This window comes from Periplaneta americana, chromosome 17, assembly GCF_040183065.1.
Source record: "Periplaneta americana isolate PAMFEO1 chromosome 17, P.americana_PAMFEO1_priV1, whole genome shotgun sequence".
NCBI lineage: Eukaryota > Metazoa > Arthropoda > Insecta > Blattodea > Blattidae > Periplaneta > Periplaneta americana.
The window spans coordinates 36,050,355-36,075,426 of NC_091133.1; the positions used below are offsets into that span (position 1 = coordinate 36,050,355).

General features: G+C 34.9%; 1 long non-coding RNA gene across 2 annotated transcripts; it reads right to left on the reverse strand.

Moving 5' to 3' along the window:
• Positions 1–9,533: 9,533 nt before the first annotated feature.
• On the reverse strand, positions 9,534–23,275 carry LOC138692801 (uncharacterized). Of its 2 annotated transcripts, XR_011330131.1 has the most exons (3): positions 23,118–23,275; positions 21,088–21,203; positions 9,534–9,665 (listed from the first exon to the last, which is right to left on the reverse strand). It is a non-coding gene; the product is annotated as an uncharacterized lncRNA (long non-coding RNA). The 2 variants fall into 2 exon arrangements; XR_011330130.1 differs by lacking the exon at positions 23,118–23,275 and having other exon boundaries at positions 21,088–23,052.
• Between the last annotated feature and the right edge of the window lie 1,797 nt (positions 23,276–25,072).

Sequence of the window (25,072 nt, forward strand, 5' to 3'; positions counted from 1 at the left end):
TCTTGTCAGCCCTGTCGAGTTGTGTGTGTATAAGGGGGAAAATTGAGATGGTGTCTGATGGAGTTCCTGGGTAGCTCAGTTGGTAGAGTACTGGTACGTTCAACCAGAGGTTCCGGGATCGATATCCGGCCCTAGAACAATTTTTTCCTTGAAATTATTCAAGTCTGCGTCACAAGGAGCTTTACCTGAAAAACTAGACTTTCATAGTTTCGATGTGATGTGCACTATCTTCTGAATTCTAGTGAGGTCTCGCGCAATCTTCTGGCTTTCTGTTATTCTTGGTGGGGTATGTTCCTGATTAGTAGCGGGTATGTGTTTAAATAATAATAATAATAATAATAATAATGATTTATTTAACCTGGCAGAGTTAAGGCCATACGGCCTTCTCTAACACTCAACCAGGAGTAAAAACTGCGTTATAGAAACACTACAAATTTACAAAGTACACACAAAACTGAATAAGATAATAATAATAAAATGTAAACAACAAGTAAGAAGAAATCAGACATAATATATAACATACAGAAAGAAAGAAAAAAAAGCATAATAAAATGTCAACAGCAGGTCAAAAATAAATGAGGCCTACAAAGTATAAAAAAATAAGAATTATTGATAATAATAATAATAATAAATAGAATAGTAATGATAACAATAATGATAATAATAATATTAATAATAATAATAATAAATAAAATAATAATAATAACAGGCCTAATAGCAATAATAATACTAATAGTAGTAATACAATAGTGCAGTACAAAGCATACAATGAATACAATATTTTTAAGTATACACAGTAAGGAAAATTATGTTTATATATAGCTCAACTTATCACATTAGAGATATACCATTATCGGAAAATATGAGAACAAAAATATAAAATAAGTTAAATATCACTAGAACATAAAAAAAAAAAATTGTGAATACGTGGAAACATGCAATACAACACTTGTCATAATAGTAAGTTAGTTTGGCAACTCGTCATAAGATAATTTTCTAACTTGGATTTGAAAGATTTCAATGTTCGGCAGCCCTTGACTTCAGGCGGCAGAGAGTTCCAGTGACGAGAGGTAGCAACAGCGAAAGATGAGGAATACAGAGATGATGTGTGAAGTGGAATTTCTAGCGTGTTATCGCGTTGTGATCGAGTATTAATATTATGATAGCGAGAGAGAGTATGAAAACGAGCGAATAAATAATAGGGGGATGAAGTGTGCATAATTCGATATAGGAGAGAAAGTGAGTGCAGATTTCTCCTCTCATGTAACCTAAGCCATGATAACTTCTCGAAAGAAGGTGAGATATGATCATAGTATCGAACATTACAAATGAAGCGGACGCACGCGTTATGAACACGCTGTAGTTTCTGGGCGGAATCAATCCTGAGATCACTGAACAAAACGTCGCAATAATCGAAGTGAGGTAGAATGAGTGTCTGTACCAGCGTCTGTTTTAATTTAGATGGATAATGATACAATCTTTTTAGTGAATGGAGAATAGAGAATGCCTTCTTACATGTATATTTAATATGCGTATCCCAACTAAGATTAGATTCGAAATGCACTCCGAGATTTTTTACGGTAGAGCTAAACGGGATGATTGTTTTATCCAGTTTCACAGGTGGAATATTCAGGTCGTTGACTTCAGGAATTAATCTACGGTTCGCGAACAGAATAGCCTGTGATTTACATGCGTTTAGGTTAAGCCCAAATTGTTGAGACCAGGAAGAGATGGAATCAAGATCTTCATTAAGACTATTAATGCTATCATTTAGTGCATCAGGACGCGCTGAAATATACGATTGAACGTCGTCTGCATATATTTGATATCTGCAGTGCTTAAATGATTTAGAAATTCCATTTATATAAATAGAGAAGAGCAAGGGGCCTAATATTGATCCCTGAGGAACTCCTGTATCTACAGTACGCCAGGATGAGAAACGATTATTAGATATGACACGCTGCTGGCGGCCAGTAAGGTAGGAGTACATCCAGGTGATAACACTATCAGAAAGGTGTAGCGTTTGTAGTTTAGTCAATAGTAGATCGAAGTCAACAGAATCAAAGGCTTTGCTATAGTCCAATAAAACTAGTACAGTAGCCTGTCGTTTATCCATGGCTGCGCGTATGTCCTCAGTAACATTCAACAAAGCAGTAGAAGTGCTATGGCCATTTCTGAATCCTGATTGTAAAGGGTCTAAAAGATTAAATTCTATTAGGTAGTCTGACAACTGCTTATGAATGATGCGTTCCAGGGCTTTGGATAAAACGGGAAGAATGGAGATTGGCCTATAGTCTTTTGCAGAAGTTGGTGAATTTACTTTAGGAAGTGGGCGTACCAAAGCTGTTTTCCAGAGTTGCGGATAAACAGACGTGATAACTGAAGAATTGAAAATCTGGGTTATTACAGGAAGCACGATATCAACTAACTTATGCGTAGTATGTGTAGTGGGTATGGTTTTGTGTGTCTATAAATTTCGTATTGTTGTAGAGCAGGGATGGGCATAACAATATTTCTTGGCTTTTCTTCTGCTTAGGGATATACAAAATTAATGTGGCAAACAGTTACACTGAACATGTAATATACTCATTATAAATAATCACTTACAAGTTAGATCGCCTATACTGTTTGGTCAGGATGAGTCTATATTAGGATGAATACTATTACTACATAAACGTAGAGCAGTTACGAGATGATAGGTTTTAAGATGTGTACAAGCAATATTTTTCATCGGATTCACTTTAGAAAAAAGAAATGTTCTCAGACATAAGGGGATTCAGAGATTGCCAGCATCTTAGTTGCGAAATTACGTAAGTTAGGAGACCTGTTATTAGGTAATAATTCATACAATTCCTTGCTGGTTTTACCTGACATTTGAAAAAGGGGATTGTTCTCTATGACCGGCTTATGTGATTGAAATGCAATAAATTGATCGAACTGCATTTTCAATTAGTAATCTAGCGATTATGGGTTGGCTTTTCCATTAAAAAATTATTCTTATGGATTTTTTAAAACTTTCTTACTATTTCAACTTGCACAACAAATTACTTAAAATAACACACTGCTTCATTGCAAGTAACAACTATTTCATTAATGTAAACCATTTTTAACAATCCCATTTTAAACTTTTATGTATAAATAAATGATGATAAAAGAACCTTCATTTGACTGTCTATTTATTATGAATAAGTTTATGTTCGCCAAAATCCTTCTGATGTTCAAGATTGAAGTGGTGTCTGATATTATAACATTTTACATAAATCTCAACTGAACAGTTGAGACATTGAATTTTACCTTTATTCATAATAACAAAACAGTCTTGTTCCCACGTTTCTTGGAAATTAAAACGAAACCTACAATTTATTCGTCATATTCAGACTTTACACACCCCTAATCAGAACAGTATGGTACCGACGTCAACCTGTGATTACTGTATCAGCATTTTTTCTCAAAAACAATATGATACTGGTTGTTCATATAACAATTTTGATAACCAAAACCTAAGTAAAGAACCCATTGGTGGTAGTATATACCATTTCCCATAGAAGTAGAGGTATCTGTGGTCAACTTCGAAATTTCAAATGAAAACATAGGTCACTGAAGGTACCATAGGATACCACTTTTGAAAAGAAACAACTTTTACTCAAACATTTTTTTTTTCTAGGTTTTATTGTTTATTCACAAAGCAACAGAAATTGTCTTCTGAAAAATGCTGTATGTTGTTTATGTACTTACTGTACCTGTAGTAGGTACAGCTATTGTAAACAATGCAGGTTTTGAAACCAAGTCACTTTTCACTGTCTTTTATTTTACATAGCCATAGTGCATTTTGTTCATTCATCCATATCACATCGTCTTCCTTTGGGTTTGCTATTTGGAAAATGCCATTCACAAACGAAGAAGCATTTAACATGTTCATGATACTTGGAAGAATGCCATTGGAATTGCAGAGAAGCAGCACATGTTTATGCAGAGAAATATCCATTGTGAGCCCATCATTCGTACAATGTTTTGCATATAAACGGCATGGTGCAACTGAAACACAATTAAGGTGAGCGTATCAGACGACCTGTGAGCTGCAGATGTCCTCACTGCAGTGATAGTTATCTTCACGACTCCACAAGAAGGAATTACACATAGTACAGTATTTAGAATTCTCCAAGACAAATTTCATCCATACCATATTCATCTCCATCAGGAACTTGGGGGACATGACTTCCAAACTCGTGTTGATTTCTGCAACTAGTTTCTAAACATGGACTATGATTTCGAGCTCAAAATTCTGTGAGGCAACTTTCAAAAGTAATGGTCAGGTGAATCTCTACAATGTCCATTATTGGTCTCAGGTTAATCCACACTGGCTAAGGGGAAATGGATTATTAGCACATGTGGAGCCTCAACACATCGTGTGGCCTCCTCAGACACTGAGTCATAGGACCATACTTTTCTGAGAATTTGAATTACCATTCCTCTAAAACATTTTGCACCAGTTGCTTCATGATATTCCCCTTGCACTTTGGTCAATAATGTGGCTTCAGCAGGATGGCTGTCCAGTTCACTCTTCACATAGGGCTCAGTGAGTTATTAACTGGTTATTTCCCCTACAATGGACTGAACGAGGAAGACCAGTAGCTTGGCTGGCCCAATCTCCTGACTTTGCTCCAAATGACTTCGTCTTGTGAGAGAGAATTAAAGACATGATCTACAAGGTGCGTCCAACAACTAGAGAAGACATGAAACAAAGAATTAGAGAAGCCTGTGGGTCTCTCACGTCAGGTGTGCTGAAATGCTCAGTGCAATCGTGGATGTTAGGAGGAGATCAGAGTGTTGTTTAGACAGGCTGGCGGTCATTTTGAACACTTACTATGAAGAGTGTACGTACACAGTACAGCCTTACTCAAAAGATACCATTTTTGTTGCTTTGTGAGTAAACAATAAAAAGTTTGAGTAAAAGTTGTTTCTTTTTAAAAGTAATTTCCAATAGTACCTTCAATGAACCATGTTCTCATTTGAAATTTTGAAGTTGACTGCAGGTACCCCTACTTCCGTTTGTTACAGTTACAGGAAATGGTACTACCACCAATCGATTCTTTACATAGCTTTTGGTTATCAAAATATTGTTATATGAACAAACAGTATCATATAGTTTTCGAGAAGAAAGGCTGATACAGGTGGTCTGAAACACCCAGTATATACACACAGACAGGTAAAATATTTGTGGAGAGAGAAATGATGAATGTACACAGTGTCCATATGGGAAAACAGTGCCCATCCCTGTTGTAGAGTTTTGGTTGAATGTCGGTTTCTATATTGTATGTATGTATGTATGTATGTATGTATGTATGTATGTATGTATGTATGTAATGCTCAACCAGATTGATTCAACATCATTTGGTTTCTGGCAGACCAGTACAAAATTCCCATAGAGGATTTAAAATGTACAAGTTTTTTACAAACATTTCAATGTTCCCAATTCATAATAGAATTTTCCTCATTACAAATGACACACTGAGGTGATGGTAAAATACCCAGTTTATATAAATATTCTGCCAGGCAGTTGTGTCCTGTGGCAGCTACAGTCCCTCTAGTATCTCTGACTTGTCAACAAGACCAGCCCATTTCTTGCCATCATTCTTTATTTGAAGATCTGAGAGAAACTCATTCCTAAATGAGTGGTTAACTAATCATTTCAAGTTGTGATACAAAAGTTGGGAGGTCGTCCATAACAATATTTCAGTTCCTTTTTGTTTCTATATTGTTGTAGTTGTAGTTGTAGTTGTGGTTTGTTATGTGTTCTGCATAGGTCACATTGTAACTAATCAATTAAGGCAAAAATACATACTTTAATATCAATACAGTTAAGTAGTTCTTTATTTAAAAAAGAACTTAACAGTTCTTCAATAATATATAAACGTTAAAAGAGCGGACAATAGAAAAGAATGGAGAATGCTGGTCTTGCAGTGAAAGACCTGCCCTTGGGCAGAACACTATGAATGAATGAAAAAAGTAATACCTAATCAAGAATAAAAATTCTGGCATTGGCATATTACACAAGAAATAGGATTTTTCGCATCACCACCCATCGTAATAACTTAATCATAGTTGTTGTGTGTTCACTATGTTGTTCTTGTACAAGTAACAGCCCCTCTTCAATGTTTTACACAGCAGGCTGAGTTCGTGTTCTGGAATATCTGCCATGGTGTGTGCGATGAAATCCAACTCATCAATTGTCGTAGGTTTCCTCAAGAACACCCTTTCCTTCAGATAGCCAAAAAATCAATAATCTGCTGGGTTAATATCTACTGATGACAGAACAATCACGAAACAAATAAATCATACATGGGCAGAATTTTCATTGCGTGAGGCACAATATTACGCAATACTTTGTTTACTAGGAGGGCAGAGTAGGAAGGAAGATTCAAACTGCGACCAGCGTCCACTTATCTTTTTTTTTTTTTTCAGTAGGTTATTTTACGATGCTTTATCATCATCTTAGGTTATTTAGCGTCTGAATGAAGTGAAGGTGATAATGCCAGTGAAATGAGTCTGGGTCCAGCACCAAAAGTTACCCAGCACTTGCCCATATTGGGTTGAGGGGAAACCCCAGAAAAAACCTCAACCAGATAACTTGCCCTGACCAGGAATCGAACCTGGGCCACCTGGTTTCACGGCCAGATGCACTAACTATTACTCCACAGGTGTGGACTCGTCCGCTTATCTTAATTGCTAGGACGATCAGTGGCGGATTGTTAGTAACCATTAACAAAGCATGCTATACACAGGAAAAGACTTAAAAATGTTATAATTGAATCAGTCAGTGGAATAAGGACTGAAGTCCAGAGAAGTAAATTTTTCAGGAGACGAAAAAAACATCACATCTCCTAAATCATTACACCAACACTAACAAAAATTTGCATAGTTGCAGGTCATAATGCACCACTCTGACTGATAATGAACACTCACGTCTGAATTTAATAGTGTGGGTAATAAATAGGATGATAAGTGATGGACTTCGGTCCTTATTACATTGTTTTACTACGCAAGTGTAAAAGACATGCACAATAATCCGAAATAATGAATTTTATTTATTGAGTAAGTTGTATTTTTAGAATACACAAATCACTTAAGCTAATTGACTAGAAAAAATAGGATATGACACCAATATGATTAATAATAATACAATGGCGACTCGTGAATTATTAAATTCGGTGTTCACAATAGTATATGGATAACAAAAGAGATTATTGATTAAATGTTGTCCTTTTCTTATGTGTCTTTAATTGCCAATAATATAAGAAAAATATTTTTAAATAGGTACTGGAAGAGAAATTCATTTTGACAAGGTCTGAAACTAAATTTAAACAATAAGCTTAATTAATATGAAGATTAAAATTCAAGTTCATATCTAAAATTGTCAAAGTAAAAGCATTTAATATCTTGGTTTTACTATTTGTTTCTACAATAAACATTTCCTTTTACTAAAACAATTTGATAGTTTGTACTTAAAAAAAAAATAAAGTGTATTATCTTAAAAGTACCCATTAGGAATATGGATCTTTCAGTTTTTATGTTACGGCTGGACTTCGATTTTTCTTCTATCCTTTATACATGTATAAGCTAAATATAAACAAAAGATCTGATACACAATGATACTGTATGTTAAATTTGACACAAAATTAGAAAATATCTAAATATTTCACACATAATAAGACATCCTAAAGATCGGACATAAAATAAAACAATATTTGTACATTTGACACAAAAATAAGATAGAACAACATCTAAATATTTTACACACAGTAGGAAAATATATAAAGATCTGACACACAATAAACACAAATATCTAAAGATCTAACAAGCCGTAGGGTAATATAACACATACGTATGAAGCTTTGACATAAAATAAGACACGTAGGCCTAATGATCAGTTACAAAATAAGATAGGCCTAATATTTATAGATTTGACACAAAATAAGGAAGTGTCTAAATATTTTTACAGTAGCAACATATCTCAAAGTTTTATACACAATAACACAAATACTGTATATTTCTGCAGATAAGTCGACAATTGAATTATAAAAATATCCAAAAGACGAGGGTAGTCTCATCTGGCAGATACAAAAAGGAGGAGATCTTAAAATTCTACACTAAAACCATTACAAAATACAACAAATCACTTACTTGTATATTTAAAATCCTGCGAAATCATAATTTTCGTCGTCAAAGGCAAAGAACTGGTCGAGCATGTCCTCACTTTCAGTGTTAACAGCATCATCATATGGTCCCATTCTGAAAGTGGTGACTCAGTTCTACTTCATCAGTATTCCATAACAAATCATCCTCTGGACATCCATAGCATTAGAAATTCCGCACTTATTTTTAAAGGATTTTATCACTGTTTCCACTTCCACTTTTTTCCATGATTTCAGCGCGAACTCATAAGTGACGCAGCACACATGTTCATAGTTTGGGGTTCGTCTTGAAGGACAGATATAAGCTACAGTAAAACCATAATACTGTGCTCGAAATTTATACCTCATCTTATCTGTGGAAATATACGCCTTCTAAAAATTTAACACATGATAGAACAACATCTAAAGCTTTACATACAATAGGACAATATAATACAAGCATAAAAAGATTTGACACAAAATAAGACAATATTTAAGAATTTGGCACACAGTGAAACAATGTTCATGTACAGTTTTGGTATAGAAAGTCGATCCTTCTTTCTTTCTTCGAAGCAAACAAATCAATCACAGTTTCATTAAAATTAGCAATGTTGCTAATCATCCTTTTTTCAATAGAAAGCATTGCTAATGCACTTAACTTTCCTTCGGTCATGGTACTTCTTAGAAAGGTCTTTATCATTTTTAAGGTTGAGAAGCATCTCTCGGCCTCAGAAGTTGTCATAGAAATTGTAATAACAATGAGCAATAGGTTGTAAGTCTCTGAAAATGTATATTGTAAGTTATTTTCTATGAGAAATTGCAAAAGACTGACAGTGCCACTCATATTCCTAAAATCCGAACTTCTGTAGATAATCTGCAATTCTGTTTTAAGGCGATCCTTTTCCAGAAGTTCATAAACATCTATTATTTCTTCAATTAGTTCATAAGGGAAGTGTTTTTCATATTGTTGAAATTTTTTGGCATCAAAGAGACACAAGCAGAAAAGTGAGCAGTAAAAGAAAATCTTCTTTTTAATGAATTTAAATACTATTATAGTCACAATCATGCTATGGTATGAAAGAAAAATTTCACAACCTCGAGCGGGAATCGAACCTGCGACTTCTTGTTCTCCGGTCAGGCGCTCTACCATTGAGCTATCAAGTTCGTCTCACGCCAAAGGCTTTCATACCATGGCATGATTGTGACTATAATAGTATTTAAATTCATTAATATGTCACATCAACGGATGTGTATACGTCACCAAACATCGTAAGATGAAGATTACATCTTCTTTTTGCTTGATTTGTGATGTTGTCGCAGACTTCCTTAGCTGCCACAGTCTTATTAATGTAAGTAGACCTATTTTCTTCTTTTTTTTTTTTTTGTTGGCACCTCCACATTCTCAACTTCCATGCTTACTGCCTCCATTCCCTCTCTTTCCTTCTGCATTGCAACATCATATACTGGCACAGATACGTAGATGACATACTAAATCTATACAAAGGAAACAAAAGACAGATTGAAAACCTACACAAACACATAAACAAAATACACCCGAAACTACACTACACACTAGAAACAGAGAACAACAAATCCATAAATTTCTGAGACATCGCAATAACAAATACAGACAACAAACACAAGTTCAAAATATACAGGAAACCCACTACCATGGTAACACACATACACAACACCTCCAATCATCCCACACAATACAAACACGCAGCATTCCGATCCATGATACACAGACTCATCAACATTCCTACGAACTAGCAGGACTATAAGTAAATACACACTATCAAAAACGTAGCATAGGAAAATGGATACAACCCCAACATAATACACAACATCACAAGAAAGACTAAATGCAAACAACACTAACATATCAAAACATGAACACATACAAAACTGCATCATCATTCAAGGAACTAGAATACAACATAGAACACAGAACACACTACAAAAACATCTTAACACACAGACAAGACATCACAAATAAATACAACTTAACAAGAGTTTACAAACTATCATGCAACAGCAGTAACGACTTCTATATTGGACAGACTGGAAGATCATTTCAAACACGTTACAAAAAACATATCACAGCCTTACCAAACTACACAACAATTCAATCTACGCAGAACACATCACAAACTCCAACCACAGCTACAGCAACATAGACAAAGACATGAAAATACTACACATCCAGCCAGAAAGCCAGAAACTTGACACCCTAGAACAATATGAAATTTATAAGCATACAAAATAGACCCACAGCACATCCTGAACACTGAACTCATTTTCAAAACACACACAATCATGAACACATCCCACCACAACAGGAAACCAGAAGATAGCGCAGGATTTCCACTAGACTTTGGACAATGAAGCACAAGACTTCGAAACTAGTCAAGCAAAGTAAATCCTAACGATTAACACAGTAAGGAAGTTGGAAATTTAATCAATGACATATAAGACTTTTCCACTAGACTTTGGACAATGAAGCACAAGACTTCGAAAGTAGTCAAGCAAGGTAAATCCTAAAGATTAACACAGTAAGGAAGTCGGAAATTTAATCAATGACATATAAGACTTATGTGAAACCAGTTTTAATGTATGGCAGTGAAGTTCTTATATCTACGACACCAACACAACTTAATGAAACAGAACCAAGCTAAGAGGATAATTACATGTAGTGTTAAATCTGCCCCCATCACAGCCATGCAAATAAGTACTGACAATATACATACAATAAGGTTAAAAAAGAATGGGCCGATGACACATGTCTGAGTTCCAGAAACAGAACAGTGCGCATGCCGTCGCCTTGAAGCTCCAGTTCACAATTAAACCATGTAAATGTGCTGCATTTTGTTATAAAACCTGCTAGAAACTAATCTTAGGCCTTCCCAACACACTAGATAATGAAATATCTTATGTTAAACTGTTAGGTTTTTATTTGGATCCAAAATTAGGATGGCACAAACACATAGAAAGTATATGTACTAAATTGTCGAGGGTAATTTTTGTTTTTAGGAAGTCAAGGCCATTGGTTTCAACAGAAACTCTCAGACAGGTATATTTTGCACTGTTTGAATCTCACATTAACTATGGAATTCATATATGGGGAAGTGCAACAGGAGTCAATAGCATCTTATTACTACAAAAAAGAGCACTGAGGGTAATATTCAATAAAAATACCAAGGAATCATGTAGACCACTATTTCCAGAGTTAAAGGTAATGACAGTTTACAATCTATTCATTTACAGAACCTTGATATTCCTTAGATCCAACATAGATCTTTATCAGACTAGATCAGATATACATTCCTTCAACACTAGAAATAAAGATAAATTAGATTACACAAGGTGCAGATTGAGTGTGAGCTCAAATACCTGCTTTTTTAATGGAATAAATATATTTACTAAGTTACCATTGGAGGCGAGAAAGTTACCAATAAATAGGTTTAAGTCCTGCATACATAGATGGTTGCTGAACAGACCTTTTCATTCAGTGAATGAATTCATGGAGTGTGATGTAAATATTGTATTTTAGAAATGTAACCCTTTCTTTATATTTTAATTTGTCTCTTTGTATTTTAATTATGCCTTTTGTCCTTATATAAATGTGTTAACCTACAGCATACTCTGTATATCTCACAGTGTTTGTTTTGTTTATTTCTCAGTGTTTGTTTATTTGACTATGTATGTTTATTTGCTTATAATTATTTGTTTACTTGTCTATATTTATTTGTGCTAAGTTTGTTTGTGCATGTGTGAGTGTATGTGTGCGTGTGTGTGTATTATCGAACTTGACGATGTCATATCCAGGCCTTGTACACTGGTTTCTGACAAATAAATATTATTATTATTATTAAAAAAAACAACTGAAGAGTGAAATGGCAATAAAATTGATAAATACTAAATCTATCAAAATGGGGTACAAAATGTACCAAAACAAAGATGAATGAGAAAGCTACATAATATGCCAGATTAAAGTATGAGCCATTGTAGCATAGGTGGCTTAAACATGGGTCTAAACGAGATAGCATTGGTTGTAGGAGGTTCGAATCTCGGTTAGTCTTAGTGTTTACCATTACAAAATTACCATGTCGATTGAATATTTAGTACATAGCACAACCCGTCCCCTGGGCAACACTACTGTCTTAATAAGACCGTCTGCATTTATATCTCATTTATAGCTTTTAAAAATATGTTTAACTACAACATTAAAACATGTTACCATTGTAAACATTAATTTTGTTCTATTTCTTTTAATAATGGCAATACTTAAGTGATACTGTCTACCATTCTTCAGTTTAGCTTTGTTTTGTTTACCTATATTCTTCACAGGGAGTGTTGACAACGTTTGAAAGCCAATTTTCATAAATAATAAAACAATATTGGAAATAATAATAAAAAGTAGAGTGATATGTTATAATAATATGTTGTTGTTTTCTAATGCCAGGCGTTTGATAATAAAGTCATTTGACCTCTTGCACTCCAATATTTTTCAAAGATATTATCATGGCCAGCCACTGAAGCACAGATTTTGAGGTGTTCCGAATCCATTTCTTGGTTTGAGTTGCACAATGGGCAGTTAGGGGACTGATATATTCCAATTCTATGCAGGTGTTTGGCCAAACAATCATGGCCTGTTGCCAATCTAAATGCAGCTACAGACGATTTTCGTGGTAAATCGGGAATTAACTGTGGATTTTTATGCAGAGAGTTCCATTTTTTCCCTTGAGATTGTGTTATCAAATTTTGTTTGTTGAAGTCTAAGTATGTAGATTTAATAAATCTTTTCACAGAGTAATACGTAGATTTAGTAACAGGTCTGTAAGTAGCAGTGCTGCCCTTCTTTGCTAAAGCATCCGCATTCTCGTTTCCCAGGATTCTACAATGGGATGGTATCCATTGGAATACAATTCTTTTATTGAGTGATATTAATTGAGAGAACATTTTAGTTATTTCTGCTGTTTGAGATGAAGGTGTGTGTTTAGAGACTATTGATAGAATAGCTGCTTTCGAGACTGACAATATAACTGCATTTTTAAATTTATTGATGTGGCATAGAAGATTCCTGAGATTTTCACTAATTGCAATGATTTCTCCATCAAAACTTGTTGTTCCATACCCAAGAGATCTATAAAGTGAGAAGAGACAGCACGTAACACCTGCACCGGCACCTTGTTCTCTGGAGATCAAGGATCCGTCAGTGTATAAATGAAGCCAGTTTTGTGGAGGGTACCTAATATTAATTGTCTCTAAAGACAATTGTTTTAGTATTTCAGTGTTTACTTCTGATTTTAGTGTTATAATAATATATAACATATTGAATGATTGTCCACCTCTGCTTCAGCATGTGGACGTGAGGCCAGCAGCCGGCTGGTCCATCTTGGCCCTTCATGGGCTGTAGTGTAATGGATTTACTTTACTTAATATATAACATATTATATTGATATTTCATATTCTTCATCAGTCATATGTCAGCCGATACTTGCAGCCGTTTAGGTTCTTGAAGCCCCTTTTTGGGCCAGACATGATATTGCAAACATTAATTAGGGCCTACATATCGAATTAAACCGTAAAATTTTACATGGGGACTAGAGAAGGATAGTTCGTCTTTTTATTTAGATACATATTAAAATTATTTTACTTTAATATGTGTTTTGAATATTAACTCCAGAAATAAATTGTATTTTCGTCCAAAAACACCCGTGACACGAAATTTTAACAACTCTCATAATGTTGGATCATTCACGTCTTACAAATGTGTTATGACAAGGGAAGAGAATTCTATTACAATGAGACAGTCTTCACTCAGCGATTATGTGGCTTGGTCTGCGACATTTCTCAACAAACAAGTAGAAATAATATCATTATCAACATCGTCATATTTTACGACACGGATTAAGTCAAATTATTCCAGTTTCAAAGTGGTTTAAGATTTGTCTGATCAGCGTTTTCTTGGACGCCCTATGTTTCTCCTTTCAACTGGTTTGTAATAAAGCAGTTTACTGTATATGGTATTCCAGGATTCTATTCATTCTACGTGTTGTCTCCATTTATTATTGTAATCTTCTGTTTATTGAGATATAATTGTAATTTCTCTATGTAGCATGGCTGTACTTATATAATTAATATCACATAAAATTATTAATTTCTGCAAAGTATAAGAGTCTGGGAAATTATTATTATTATTATTATTATTATTGTTATTATTATTACTACTATTATCACAGTTGTCATTGTCATCGTTATCATTATTACTATTATTATTATTATTAAGGTGATATGGTGAACACATGAAACTGACTATAAATGTTGTTTACTCATATTTGATGTGCTTCTGATTTTCAAAAAAGCAAATAAACTATTAATTTTGTATACAGGCTAGGTCGTGCCTAATAATAGCCCACAATGATACTTGCATAACTAAGTTTATTAACAAATTCCACTAACATTTGTCATTAAAAATATAAGATAATACAATAAGAGAAAATGAACTCTATCAGGAAGCGAACTTACACCTCTGGTTTCGAAATCAGAAACATTACCCAATGCCACACCACCTCGTTGCATTGCAGATGGGTCGCTGTCAAAGACTCAACAACACAGCATTGCCTTCGAACACAGTGAGTTTGCTTGTGTGAGCCTGACTTGAAAACTTTACATTTAAACTGCCAACTGTACCTATTAAATACGAAATTGAGAAACGAAGTCTTATTTTGTTTGAGAAATTAAAACGAATTCCAAAGAATGCTTACTAGGAGGAACTACAAAAATTCTGAAGGAAATTCAAAACACAATCTGGCTTCTTCCAGAATATTTAGAAATTACGAAGTAAATACAATGTACAAACAACTGAAAATATAGAAAAACTTCTATTCCCAGAAATTAAATGTGAAAATGAACTGATACAATACATCACTGCAAAACGTGACATTGACCAATCAGTATTAAAATCATTAGCTATTGAAACCATATGTACAAGATATCTAAAATCTGAATGGCTTCATATTTATACAGATGGATCTCTGCTTGACAAACACAGTAATGCTGGAGCAGGAATCTAAGTGACTTTTTTTAGCTTTTACATATCTCTTGGAACAATGTCCACTCATTATGATGGCGAATTAGAAGCAATCAATACAGCCCTGAAACAGCTTTCCATCACATACAAAGCAGTTATACTTAGTGACTGTAAATCTGGACTCTAACAAGTAAACCTTCACCAGAGGTAAAAAAACAATGAAAATGAAACTTATATTTTTGGAATCAGCATAATAAAATATGAATACTCCTAAAATTTCGTAACTCGACTGCAATTATTAAGTGCGATACACAACGCAGAGCACGAGGCTTCAAGCAGCAAGAAAACACACCTTCAACTAGCGATTAATGCATAAGAAGGAAAACGATGATGTGGTCATCATGTTACTTAACGCATCGTATTCCAGAATCTGATTTGTTTTTATCCGGAAACATATGTCGCACAACAGTGATAGCTAATGCAAAATGTTGGAAACACAAATTGTCAGTACACCACCCGCACTTTATACAGCCTGATTTTGCACAAATCGTACATATTCCTTGTACATTTCGGTTACAGTACTCTGTAGTGTTTTGAAAACGTTGTCCACTTCTGGATCCCAATCCAGCTAACACCCAACCATACCCATGCGCCTGTTGGAATCGTGGTGAAGGAAACTTCTGTTAAGCAAGTGACTGTAGTTTCAATCTATTGTTGCGTTGTTGTAATGTATCAGATGAATCATCAAAATCTACATTATGAGAAATGTGTCAAATCATATGCTTACACATTCGAAAAAAGTACCTGTCCAAAGATTGCAACTCATAAGTCGTATTTGGCGGTATGATTTTAACTACTAGTTTTTCAAGACCATAGTCCCCTTCTTCTAACAGTTGCTTAATTGTATTTTCGTCGCAGTGGACACCATACGAGTCCAACAGCAGAAGAATGCAAGTTGCAGGATTAGGAAGGAATATTTCTCGTAAGAATTGTATCCATATTTTTTGGTCATTATTCCCGACGAAGTCCATTTTACTACAATGTTGTCACTTTGGAAAATGCGTTCCGCAACTCTTTGACTTATATCTTTCGGTTCTTGGAGAATAAGTAGTAACTTTGGCATCAGTTTTCCAGCTTTAGAAACCACCGGCGTTATAGTGTAGGAATGTGTAGTTAGTTGCCCCCTTGGATTGCACGACACCATACACTTTACTGGTTCCTTGACGTTCTAATGTTCTGCCGAAAGGCATTTCCTTATGGAACCCATATTCGTCTGTATTAAACATTTGAACACTTAAACATTGTACATGTCCAAACTGTCCAAAATCATACCACCAAATACGATTTATGAGTTGCAATCTTTTGACAGTTGACTTTCGTGTGTTAACCAAGTGAATTTATGCTTCATACTGCTCCATGACCTAAGGTTAAACTTTTTCTTTTTGTTTGTCGGTACACCTGACAGAATCCAATAATCTGCTACTTTACATTTTTCTTGAAAGTCAATTATTCGGGAAGTTTTGGGTGGGGACGGAGCGTATTGAGAACCGGAACTTTGTGAAGTACTTAATTCCTCTTCTGACGTAGTATTTGTTTTTTCAGTCTCCCATTCTCGTACATGAGGCATGACATTGTCATCATTTCATGGTTCATTTTCACCATTGTCCAGAGTATGACTTTCTTCAACTGCTTCCGATTCATAACTCTTATACAACAATATCAAGTTCCTTCCGCGACATTTCACTGTCTCCTTATAACCCCCTTCATTTAGTTTATCCAGAATTTTAATCATTATATTCACTGGGTTCATCTTCTTCAGCTCACTGCACATAACATTACACAATAAACTGCAAGGTACAAACTAGCTGACAGCGCATCTACAGCAGTACTGTCTTCGCTCTCGCGTCTAGCATTGCTGCGTGGTATAGTTGTTTGCAATCTAAGTAGCCCATGTCAACTTGATTTTAATTGGTCGCGATCTCTGGTGTTCATTGCGTTCGAGTTGTAAAATTTACGTATTTTGTATTGCTTTTAATGCTTAATCGAATGGTAATAAAGGTAAGTCTTTGTTTTCTTACCCCACCTGAAGGTTTACTTGTAAGCACGAACATCGAGTCCTCCAGAAAACAGACTTACTTATTTACTTACTTACAAATGGCTTTCAAGGATCCCGAAGGTTCATTGCTGCCCTCACATAAGCCTGCCATCGGTCCCTATCCTGTGCAAGATTAATCCAGTTCCTATCATCATATCCCACCTCCCTCAAATCCATTTTAATATTATCCTCCCATCTACGTCTCGGCCTCCCCAAAGGTCTTTTTCCCTCCAGTCTCCCAACTAACACTCTATATACATTCCTTGGATTCGCCCATATGTGCTACATGCCCTGCCCATTGCAAACGTCTGGATTTAATGTTCCTAATTATGTCAGGTGAAGAATACAATGCGTGCAGTTCTGTGTTGTGTAACTTTCTCCATTCTCCTGTAACTTCATCCCTCTTAGCCCCAAATATTTTCCTAAGCACCTTATTCTCAAACAGACTAGTAAGAGAAATTCTTTCTGCTCTTAAAATGCTACAAGGGCTTCGTAAAAAGGTAGTTTTTCAATCAATACCCTCACACTGTGGAACAGTAGGTAATGAGAAGGCTGACTTCCTAGCCAAAAAAGGAACAAACATCAGACAAACTCGAAATAATATGAGTACAATCTCCTTTCATACCTCAAAAGTCAGGATCAAACACACAGTCCAGTCCTTTTGTAAACAGGAATCCCTGAAGAAAAGCGAAGGCAAACCTTGAATATTCTGCTAGACAGTAATAACATCCCAGATTTGCCACGATAAAAAGGGCTATAGTTATATTTCGCTTAATCACCTCTCAATTGCATTGGATTAATATTTACCAGCATCCACAGTGCACACTGCACTCTCTGTAGAAATCAAAACTCCATCATGGAATAAACAACATCTGCTACAATGCCCAGCAATAAAGAAAATAAATGCTGATTTATCACCACAGCCCACCATATATTATTGGGAGAATCAGAGAAATCCAAGATCCTTAGCATTGGTCAACAACAATAACAGTATTCAGTATTCATATTGTAAATTTGTATACGTTACACTGTTTAACATGAAAGCTGGAATAATCTTACTCTTGTGCATTCCAGAAAAGGCACAGTTAAAGTTACGGCACTTTTCATTTCCAGGTATGATCCATTAAAGTTACACGAAAATGCTAAGCAGACTGAACAGGCACTACAAAGAGTGAACAGCCCATCTCAACAATATCGTAATAAAAATACGCGCATTCTCATATGCACTGAGTACTTATTCTTCTCAAAATTCTTTCTTGGAGCGAGTCTTGTTGGGAGTCCACCTGTATGTAGCCAACAATTTCGCACGACTGTCCACAAGTAGCATATATACAGGGGCTCTTGTTTACTGCACATGCACAGTGTGCTATAAGCAAAACTATACAATAAGAGAGCCCCAAATTTGTTTTCCATATCTGTACATACTCGTAGATCTGTGGTTGACACTTTTGTACGTGGTTTGTAACACCTGGGGCTATTCCACAAAGATATGGTGTTGTATATTACAAATTACTGATGAAAGATGTTGTAAAGTATGGAGTTGTATCTTTCTGTTCCACGAAAGAATTAAAGTGTATTGTACATTACCAATGAACCGCTACTATTGACGTCATATAAATAAACATACTATGTCATAACATGAAGCAACTGGTTATCTTCGTATTTCATTAATCGAATTCAGTTATGTTTGCCTCTTTAATTGTAATGTATTTTAAGGTTGTTTATAGAGCAAAGATTCGTAGATTCTATGAATTTCGTAACACTGCAATGTTATTTATTTTAGTTTACTTCTTTAATAATGAAAAATTTACTTCCTTATTATCATCATGTTCTTCCGTGATCCCCACATAATGCTCCTTGATAGTTTCCCATATTAGCACTATACTAGGGACAGAAGAAATAGGGGGGAATGGCGAACCCCTCAGAACCTGCTGGTGTGCCAAATAACTTACTCCTCCATTCACACTTTTTGCACTACAGGAAAACTTAAAAGAACAAATAAAATGATAACGTGATTTCTAGTAATTACAAATACCTGATTTACTGAACGTTGTTGTTTTGTTTAGCCAACTGTCCAAACACAGGTCTCAAACTCATAAGTGACAACAATGAGGCATCACTAATGAGGTAACTAAGCCAGGGGATAATGGGTTATGGTGGCCAGTTCCTCCTTTGCATATGTCGCTGAATAGTAACATATTACACTAATCAGACTTTAGATTATATTATCATTTATAATATTTTGCAAGTTAGCCATTTCACAAATGTAATAATTATCATCATGTAATGTGAACGTAATATGAGAAATCAAATATTTAGCATTACACACAATTATTAGTATTTTGTTTTTATGTGTTTTCAGAATATTGTATTGAAATAGTAACTACTAAATAAAGTTTATACAGTTGTCAACTTTGTGAATCATGAGGAAATTAAGAATTAAAGTGCAAAAAAGTAATATATTTTTCTGTGTGTAAAAAATATACACGTTATTGTAACATGAACGAGTAAGCTTATCATAATAAAAAACACTTATGTATTAGAAGCACACTTAAGAATGGCTTAGCTTAACAAAAGAAATAACACAATAAATATGACTAAAAATCGTTCTGCACAGATTCTCTTAACCGATTTAGAGATACACCACACTCCTTCGCAGTGGCTGTCTGTGTTGACACTTTTAATGTCGTCACAAACTTTAAGTTCTTTCAAAAAACAACAAACTTGATAAATAACGCCTTTAGCATGACTTCTGATATCAGGGCTCCACTGAGACATGACAGTGATTGCCTGGATAATTAGTATTTCAAAATGCTGTTTATTGTGTTATTATGATATATTTTTTTCGAACAAGCTCTAACATACTAATATCACAGGCGAGCACTTGTCAACAACTAGCAGCGACAGGAAGGTCTCTTTGTTCAGGTCATAAACTGCTGGGGAAAGTGTGGAATGAGTAGTTTCCACACAAGACCAAAAACCCGCCTATTTCTTCTGCCTTTACTATAATAACGATCTTCACCCTCAAACTTAATTGTTGCGAAATTGCAAACACTGCAAAGTTATTGAAATAGCATCAAAGGAGGAGATGAAATTGTTTCTTTTAAAGGAAATAGGAGCAAGAAAAGAAGATATTCTATAGCACATATTTATCAAAATATATCTTAATATTATGAAATAAATATAATTAAATCGCATTAGTAGGCTACATGTATATATTAGTCTCCTAATACTTGACAATTCACTAGTAAGTTAATATACTAGTACTTTTGTGGAACACAATCAGGAAACTTCATTGGTAATTTGTAAGTATGGAGTGGTAAAATACTACTGTAGAGGAGTCTGTTGTGGAATAGAAACTCTAGTATGTTCACTACTTACTAGAGAATTTATTTGTAATGTACAATACCATGCCTGTGTGGAATAGGCCCCTGGTGTTGCCGAAACTCCAAAAGACACAAAACCCTATAAGGAAGAACTTAGGCTACTGTTTTATCGTCGTTAAAAGCTACATATTTTCACACATTCGAACATGCAAGTTATCAAAAATCTCTACAAACTAACTTCAAGAATTAAGGAGAAATGCCAGTTGAAGACATTATGAAAATGCAATAATTTAACATGAATATTTCTCAAAGCAAAAACCTTATATTTCTAGAGGTAAACAATCTTAAACCCTCAGTTTGCTGCTATTGCAATGCGGATCACGAATATTGTTGGAGTAATAGTTCATGCTAATTCAATTATTTGACCTAATAAAGAAGATAAAAGCCGCAAGATCTCACCTTGCTGGCGAAATGTTTAGTCCACCATCATTACGTCTGTTGGGTATCCTGTTCGGCTGGGTTAGTCTCACTCCATGGGCTGCATGTCATTCTCGGTGTCACTGCATGGGCTCCTGCTGTTCCCAGAACATTTCAGAAAGTGGAATAATAAATGGTAACATTTTAATCGACAATGGTGAAGTTTTAAGGGCTATAAATGCCGTAATTTGGCTCACTTTCCAACAAAAATAAAGATTGATGCATTAAATTAATCTTATTCCTCAATGAGTGGATTCTATGTTACATTCAGAGTTCACTTTCTCTGAAAATTTTCTCTGTCACAGATAGATCTCCCTATAGACCTAAAATACTGCAAGAAACTTTGATGATCAAATCAGCGAATTACATGTAGATTCCTGGAATTGTTTCGAAAGACTTGTAAAAGCCGTCTATAAAATTTTCGGAAAGCTTGGAATTTAATTTAACACAGCTAGTGATAACAGGCGTAGATAGAATAGGGAAAGGGACTCGTGTGCTGGGGAAGTGAGTTTGATTACACTCCGGCTCACTGATTATATTAGCATATATTTTTTCTTTCAACGCTCTTGGAAGCAGTGCCGAAAATGCAGTACACAGTGTAACTTTCCACATTTGAACGAGGAAAGATAAACTGTAGGCCTATGCACTTTTTTTCTTTCCAGTAACTTATATGTCTGTTATATAACGAGGTCACTCATCGACTGAATTAGTGGAATGGAGATGTTATTAAGGCAAAATGAAAGGGTTATGTGACCCAAACAAGTGATCAGACCAAGTGGGATACAAGCAGTTGTGGAATTCAATATATTTCAATTGCTGTCAATGTTGAGACCACTTCGATAATAGTAGCTCCAAAGAAGAAAGATGAGTTCATGTCAATTTAGTTGTTATTAAGGGACCATTTCACTAAAATAGGTTAATTTACAAAATTTCATTTTACAATCCTGTATAAAATTAATTATCAATTAGTTTTAGTACACACTCTTCTCCACTGTTATTAAGAGAAATTTAATACATTTTGCATGCGTAATTTAAATTCTGTCGTTCACCAGTAATATAATTAATATTTTGAGGCTCGGAAACAGAAATTGCCATGTAAAATAAATTAAATATAGGCTACCTATTGTGCAATGTGTATTCGTTAATAACGTTCTTTAAATATTCTACAAAGATTAGAGATACAAAAGCAAGTAGGTACAATGAAGCATTCACAGTAGTTTTTATATTGCTATGAGAATTTGGAAAGTAAACGATCATTGAATTAAAAAAAAAAAACATGGGATATTGAAGTGAGAGTTCTACCTCTAAGCCTTTACTCCTCCAGTGTGTATGTAACCCAAACAAATATATAAATATAGGTCTTTAAGGGCGGAATTCATAGTCGTCACTTATAAATGAGTGAACCCTTAAGTGGTTACTTATACTCATTTCTAATTCATAGTTGTCCCTCATTCACATAATGAGTGATTACTTAAGTGAGCTGATCTGTACCCTTAAGTGACCACTCATTTTCAAAATGGATACCGAGAATGATTTTGAGGATTTTGTTGAACGAAATGAGGAAAATATACGTGTCCCAAAAAGGTATATTAGAGACATGGAGAATCCTCTGGAAAAAAACATAAAATTGCATATAACATGAAAAAAGAGATAAAACAGATACAAATGCATGATACAAGTGTAATTACAAATTAAAACTTAAAAATTAAAAAAAAAAAAAAAAAAAAAACAAATAGATACTATCTAAATGAAAGACACAGATATCGATATAAATGAAAAATACCAAATAAAAATAAATTAAAAAGAGTTAAGTATAGAATCATAGCGAAAATGTAAAATGTAGCTATAATTGGAAAATTACAGAGTAAATATAACACAATGTTAATAAATTCAGTATACAGTATTACATAGTAGGCCTAATAGGCTTAATTAATTTATTTAAGAAATTCACTACCGGTACTACAGAACACGTGTTCCAATTAGTAGGATATCTGATTATAACTATAACTAACATGCAACTAGAATCCAACATATCATGAAACTATTGCTGTATATAACTTATTCAGTATAATAATATTGATAACTCGTTGTTATAGCAACTCCACATGTAGAGCTGCTTTTGATTAGTTCAATGAGAGTCAGCTTTTGTTATAACGTCATGTCCGGCAGCTGTAAGCAACTTGATTTGAGTTATTTACAACGTGAACTGAGAGACATCTACCGACATTGGTAAGCAATAAGTCCTCGTTCCTTCAATAATTCCTCAATAGATGGCAAACAAATCAACAAATCGAATTCTGCGTCGATGTTTTGCGTACCGTTATGTGTTTTCATTCCTATTTCAACGTGGTTTGGGTAATATTACTCAGAAGTTTTGTGCTACACGTGTTTTCTTCTAGTGATGGGCGAAGTTGTTCTTTTCCCGGAACAGTTCCGACTGTTCCGGTTACTATGTTCCAAATAACAGTTCCGAAATAACAGTCACCAGTGGTGATGAGTCGGAGTCGTTGAGTCGTTCAAACGAACGGTACAGTACCCTCCCTCTTTACCATGCTGCTCACACTGGAGCACTCATAGGCATGACATAGTACACATTCTTATCTATAGATGGCACTGCAATGCACATTCGAATCGATTTTGGAAAATTGCTGTGCATGCGGACAGAACTCAAAAGCTTAATGTTAGTAATTACACAGCTGTTGACTACAAGGACAGAATACTACACTTTGTTTTCGTACATAAAGTTGTAAAGACATGGTAGCCAACTAAAAAAAATAACATAACATTTAAAACATATGGTATGTAATTTCTCTTCTCTCTATTACATAATAAAAAAAACAAATCATTAATTTTTATTTTTACTTTTCTTAATGCAGTTATAATAATAATAATAATAATAATAATAATAATAATAATAATAATAATAAATATTACAATTTCATAAATAAAAAAGATATATATTGGCAGTACTGAAACCTGGAAACCCCGCAGTGGGTTAGTAAAATGTTGGAATCGCATCTTTACCAAAGTGTAATTTAAACTTCGCATTAAACCTCGCTCTCCAAATCAGTACTTATATGGGTAGTTTCCAACAAATAATGCTACAACATTTTTGTCGTTCTTTGATAACAGAGAAGATAGCACAAAAACTTGTGCTTGTCAGACTTAACCTCAACAAACGACATACAGACATTGTAACTAAACCACTCATTACCATTTACGACTTTAACCTTTGTATAGAATCAGCTGATCAATGAATTAATAATAGTATGCGTACTTTATGACTTTGTAGAATGTTTATAAAACAGAATTAGTCAACTAATGGTGAAATAAACCATAAAGCGGGAATGAATATTACAGATTATTAAATACTTACTATAACATTACAGATGATTGGCCAGTCTTACAAATGTTGATATTAAAGTTCGCGCCACCGCAAGGATTTCAATTTCCATGCGCCCCCCTCCAACCACGTGAGAGTTTCAAGTACCAACTTCATCCAACGAAGTTCCAAGTATAACATAAAGAACAACGAGAACAGTGTAACTGCAGCTGTCGGTTCATCGGAACAAGCTCCGACGTTCCGACTGTTATCTCGGAGTCGGAACATACCTTGTGCAACGCGGTACTGCGAGCCCGCAACAGCTGGGCAAGTGAGCAGCTCGGAGTCGGAACACTGTTATTTCGGAACAGGAGGTCCCGACCTACTGTTCATTTTTGCAACAGTTCCGAGAGAGTCGGAACATACCCTGTGCAACGCGGTACTGCGAGCCCGCAACAGCTGGGCAAGTGAGCAGCTCGGAGTCGGAACACTGTTATTTCGGAACAGGAGGTTCCGACCTACTGTTCATTTTTGCAACAGTTCCGAGACCGGAACAGTTCCAAAATAACTGTTGTGTTATTTTTTACCCATCTCTATTCTTCTATTGAGGTAAGATGATATTTACGTACTTATTTTGCAGTGGAG